Raw genomic sequence first — 6,000 nt, 5'->3', positions numbered from 1 at the left:
CCTACAAGAAATGCATCTGAATAGTCAGAACAAACATAGACTCAAAATAAAAGGCTGGAGGAAAATCATCCAAGCAAACAACACCCATAAAAAAGCTGGAGTGGCCATACTAATATCAGATGATGCAAACTTTTTAGAGAGAAGGGCTGGAAGTTACATCTCACCTCAGGAAGCTCACCACAAAGAGTGATGAATTTAGTTAGAGAAAAAAAACTACATTGAGAACTATCCTAATAATGAAAATGTCTGAGGGAAATAGAAAGCCTGTCTAGAGTACAGGCGGGGGGTCGGGTGGGGAGGAGGGAGATTTGGGACATTGGCGATGGGAATGTTGCACTGGTGATTGTGGTGTTCTTTACATGACTGAAATCCAAACACAATCATGTAGGTAATCAAGTTGTTTAAATAAAATATATATAAAAATAAAAAACTATTATATTAAAAATAAAATCTATCAATTTAAGAAAAGAACTTGGAAGCAAAATTGGAGAGTAAAGTCTGAAGCTAAGCTAATCTAAGAATATGGATATTTCTCAAACCTGGAAATTGAGTTCCCCTATGATCCAGCAATACTGCTAAGAACACAAAAACACTATAAATAAATGCACTCTGTACTCCTCTGTTTATTGCAGCAATATTTACTCTCTCCTCCTGTGTTCATTGCAGCACTGTTCACAATATCCAGAATCTGGAAACAACCCAGGTGCCTGGTAGCAGATGAAATTTAAACCATGAAAAAAAATTTTTAAATATGACAAAGCACGGGGTCTGGACAAATTAGAGAAGGGGCCAGGATTGTAGCATCTGCATATAACAAGAGCTGCTCAAAATAAACCATACTGAAGAGATCCCAGACTAATTTTCCTTTTCTAAACAGATATAATGCATGCTTAAGGATTTGTATAAGATGAGGGAACGTTTGAAGTGATGAATTCCAACAGTAAAACAACCCTGTGTTTTGTCTTCCGCCTCATTTCACTGAGTAAACTGCCATGACTCACACAAACACACACACACAAAAATTCCCAAAATACATCAGATCCAACAGCATCGTCTGAGTCAGAATCTGATATCCTCAACCATGCCGAGGACATTGATATGAAAACAAACTGTTTTTTTTCTTAATATATTTAAAATTTTTATTTGATACTTTTAAGCTGTGCATAATAATTGAATAAAATTAGGAAAAGTACATAAGCAAATATAACAAGAATACCATCACAGCATGTATAAACTTGTGTTTCAGTTTAAAATAATTTTGCTGTGTCTTCTTTTTTTTGCGGGGGCGAGGGGGGGGAACACACCCTGTGACACTCATGGGTTACTCCTGGCTATGCACCCAGAAATTGCTCTTGGCACCAAGGACCATATGGGACGCCAGGGGATGGAACAGTGGTCCATCCTAGATTAGCACATGCAAGGCAAACATCCTACTGCTTGCACCACCCCTCTGGCCCTGGTGTGTCCTTTATACTTTGGACTGTCTACCTACATGTCTATTACTTTTAAATGATATTTGACTTAGAAATTTGTTTTTTTTACATGTCACAAATATAATTCACAGCCACTTTCAAGTAACTATTTTCTGCTTCTATAGGGTGAGTTAATATCCTTTTAATTTTGTATTTTTTAATTTTTGATACAACTTTTATTAAGTCTTTAGTAGCCCCAGATTATGAACAATAAGCTTATTCCATTTTAACATAAAGATAATCAAGCCAGGGAAAGAATACAAGGGGAAAAATGCTAAGACTAGAAAAGCTAAATTGAAATAAGATAGTTAATATATTTCTTTGTTTCTTTTGGTTTTGTTTTTGGGTCATACTTAGCTGTGATCAGGGCTTTTGAATGACTCTGCACAAGGACCATTTCTGATAGAGCTCTGGGGACTATGTGGTGCCAAGAACACAACTTGGGTTATTCTTGTAGTAGGCAAGTGCCTTATTTGCTCTACTGGCTCCTTACTATATATTTTTTTTTGAAAATTTTCTTGTTATTTTATAAAAAGCCATTCCTAACTTATCACAGAGCTCTTATATTTTAATTCAACTTAAGTGGATAACAAATTACCGTGATTATAGTCTTGTGGCTTCCTAGAAAGCAATAGTTCTATGAAAACTAAAGTCCATGTAAGATAACATTGATGATTCCCTGAATTGCTGTGTGTCCTTCACATTACAGGTTTTCAAGATTCATTTAGTGTGCAGACCCACCCTGAGGGTGTACTGTGTCTCTGCAGATATTCCCATCAGAAAGGTTATTGAATTCCCAATTGTTATTTTCTTTACCTGGAGATATCTGTTGTAACTTTGGCTCATCTCACCTTGTATTATAGAATGATTTCCTTTTCTAAGGGATCACAAAGTTCAGGTAAGTATCAGCTTCTTCATCTATTCTATTAGAATGTTTCAAAATACTGCTAGAAAATTTAAAATTCTGTCTAGATTAGATTTATTCTTTATATACATGACAGCTTGAGAGACCCTTCCAATGAAATACTATATCAACTTTAAAAATAAAAGTAAAGTGGGTAGGAATAAGGTTAAAACAATAGTACAGTGGACAAGGAGAGAACTCACATGCAGCCAACCTTGGTTTGACCTCTGCACAATATATGGTCCCTCAAACTTCCCTTGGAGTGAGCAAGCTCAGAGTAAGTCTTGAGCATTGTCAGGTGTAGTCCAAAAATAAAATAAAATAAAATCTAATAAATAAACAAGATGGTCTGAAGAGCTTATTCGGTGGGTTTTCATTGCAGGAGGCTAAGGTTTGATCCCTGGCACCACATCATATCTCAAGTATTGTCATGCTTGACCCCAAATACAGATCATAGAATAATAGACATGGTGGAAAGCTTTGGTTCATGGTGTGGCTGCCAGGGGTATCTGGAAGTACAGAGGCATTGGGGGAGGTGCCCAGCCTAGCTCCAAAGCTTTCTGGAGATTTCAGTTACAAAACCAGCATACCTGGAGTGTTTGACTGCTAGGAATCTCCACAGAAATGAATGAGAATCAGTGAAACTGAGCCATTGATAGAAGGGCATGTAAGGTGGATCTGTGTACTGCCCCAGGGCTTCATCCCCAGAGTCCCAGAGAGATCAGCTATGAGGCCAGTATGTCCAATAGTTTTTCCTGATAGTTGGGCCTTAAAGAAGCAGTTTTTAAAGAGTCATAAATAGTTCTCTTAATATGATTCAGAATTATGTGAACTTAAACCAGTGTTCATGGCCAGTGATGCAGGGAAATAGCCACTAGTGTGGTGGAGAAATGTTGTATACATAAAGTATAAAACCATACATAAAATTGATAGTACTGGGGCCGGAGAGATAGCATGGAGGTAAGGCGTTTGCCTTTCATGCAGGAGGTCATCAGTTCAAATCCCAGCGCCCCATATGGTCCCCTGTGCCTGCCAGGAGCAATTTCTGAGCCTGGAGCCAGAAATAACCCCTGAGCACTGCCGGGTGTGACCCAAAAACCACACAAAAAAAAATTGATAGTACTATAAAATTGTAAATACTGTGACTAAAATTGCATAGAAAAATTTTATTATTGATAAATGGAAAATTAGCAATCCTTGGAGCTGATTCATATGGCTGATACAGAATATAGATTCAGTAAATAAATGTATAGATTTATTCTCCAAATTGTATAGCTTTATTCTTATTAACTTTCAAGTCACTTTTTGAAACATATATTTGCTTGAATGTTCAAAAATTGTCATTTGATATTTAGAATTTCATTCTGTGATTTTTTTTAAATGAGTATTGTTAGCTTTTGGGGTCGGATGGTGCACTCTAGTGGGGTCTACATGAATTACAGAGTCTTGTTCCTCATCTTTCCACCATTTTGAGAGCAAGGCAAGGCATGGAAAGACAGAAGCTAGTCTAAGATGTATTGTGCCATGGTCTCCACAATAATTGTTTTTATTTTAATTTAAAATTTTAGATAGCTCTAAGTAAAAGAAGAAAGCACATATCTGGACATGGAGCTATATATTGCATTGTCTCCAGTTAGCACTTCAAAGGGGATAGAAGGAATGCCTATGGCAGTCATAATTGGAAATGATCACTTTGGACAAGAATTGGGTGTTGAAATGAGGTAAAGTGATAGGTATGATACCCCCTCAGTAACAATATAGCACATAAAAGTGTCTAAAGTGGGGAGTGAGGGAGAGAGAGAGGGAAAGAGAGATGAAGAAAGAGAATGAGAGAGGAGAGCTGGTGAAGGAGGTTGTACATTGTATGATTAAATCTCAATCATGAACAACTTTGCATCTGTGGGGGAAAAAACAACTGTACTATGAACACCATTGTAACCATGATGTTTAAGAAAAGTAACTCTTAAGAAATGAAATACAGCCGGTGAGGTGGTGCTAGAGGTAAGGTGTCTGCCTTGCAAGCGCTAGCCAAGGACGGACCGCGGTTCGATCCCCCGGCATTCCATATGGTCCCCCCATAGGGGCAATTTCTGAGCGCTTAGTCAGGAGTAACCCCTGAGCATCAAACAAGTGTGGCCTCAAAAACCAAAAAAAAAAAAAAAAAGAAATGAAATACAGATAGCCAACAGGCATATGAAATAGTGCTCTACATCATTAATCATCAGGAAACTTTAACTAAAACAAAAGTGATATGTCATCTCGCACCACAGAGACTGACAGACATTAAAAAGAACAAGAGCAAATCATGCTGGCCCAGATGCAGGGAGAAAGGGACTCTTAATCAATTAATCAATGCTGGTAGAAATGTCAACTGGTCCAGCCTTTTTGGAAAATACCATATTCCTCAAAAATCTAAAAATTAACGTCCCATATGACCCAACAATACTGGGATATACCCTAGAGGACCTTAAAATGCAAAAAAAAAAGCCTTCTGCACTCCTATGTTGCAGTATTACTCAAAATAACCAGAATCTGGAAACAACCCAAGTGCCCAAAGAACAGATGAATGGATAAAGAATCCATGGTGATGAAAAGGTATAAAGTGACATGCATAGCACCCTTTAATTAACAATAGTGCAAACCATAGTGTCAAAAAGGAAAGAGAGAGAGAGAGAGAGAGAGAGAGAGAGAGAGAGAGAGAGAGAGAGAGAGAAGCAAAATACCTTCCTCAGAGAGGTGGGTAGGTGGGAGAAGAACTAAGGACATTGGTGGCAGGAAAAGTTCACTGGTGAAGGGTGGTAATATTCTATGACTGAAACTCAAGTATGGACAATTTTGTAATCATGGCACTTAAATAAAGAATTTATTTTTAAAAATTAAAGGTGTTAACCAATAAAAACAGTAAAAAATAAAGAAACCATGGTGTGTGTTTGTGTATATACATGTATACATATATATATATGTATATATATACACACACAATAGAATACTATGCATCTGTTAGGAAAAAGTTAAAAATTTGCTTATATGGGAATGGATATGTAGAGTACTGGGTTGAGTGAAATGAGTCAGAGAGGGAGAGATAGACATAGAATGATAACACTCATTTGTGGGATATAAAAAAAGAATATAGTATGGTAATGATACCCAAACAATATAGATGAGTGACAGAAGAACTAGTCCATGGGTGGGGGGGGTTTGCTACAAAAAAGGGGTGAGTAGTGCAGTTGGGAAATAGAAGTGACCATTATGATGATAATAGTTGGAAATGATCACTCTGGAGAACTGGGTGTTTAAAGGAGGTTGAAAGGAGGACATTGAAAGTGACGTGCATGGTATCCATATCTTTAGTAAAAGTGTTGCAAATCACACTTCCTCAAAGAAAATAAATAAAACCAGAGGGAAAGAGAGGAAGGGAGAATAAAAATGTTGGCCATAGAGACAAGAAGGAAAGAGAATGGGAGGAAAACTGGGACACTGGTGCTAGAAAGCATGCACTAGGCTATTGGAGATTGCATGTCTGATATTCAATGATGAACAACTTTGTAACTTTTTCACAACTTTTAAAAAAATAATAATTAAAAATGGGGGACTAAGAGATTAAACAGCTTGTATGGTGCTTGC

The sequence above is a fragment of the Suncus etruscus genome, chromosome 4 (assembly GCF_024139225.1).
Source record: "Suncus etruscus isolate mSunEtr1 chromosome 4, mSunEtr1.pri.cur, whole genome shotgun sequence".
Classification (NCBI taxonomy): Eukaryota; Metazoa; Chordata; class Mammalia; order Eulipotyphla; family Soricidae; genus Suncus; species Suncus etruscus.
Note: the sequence above shows the minus strand (reverse complement) of the source record.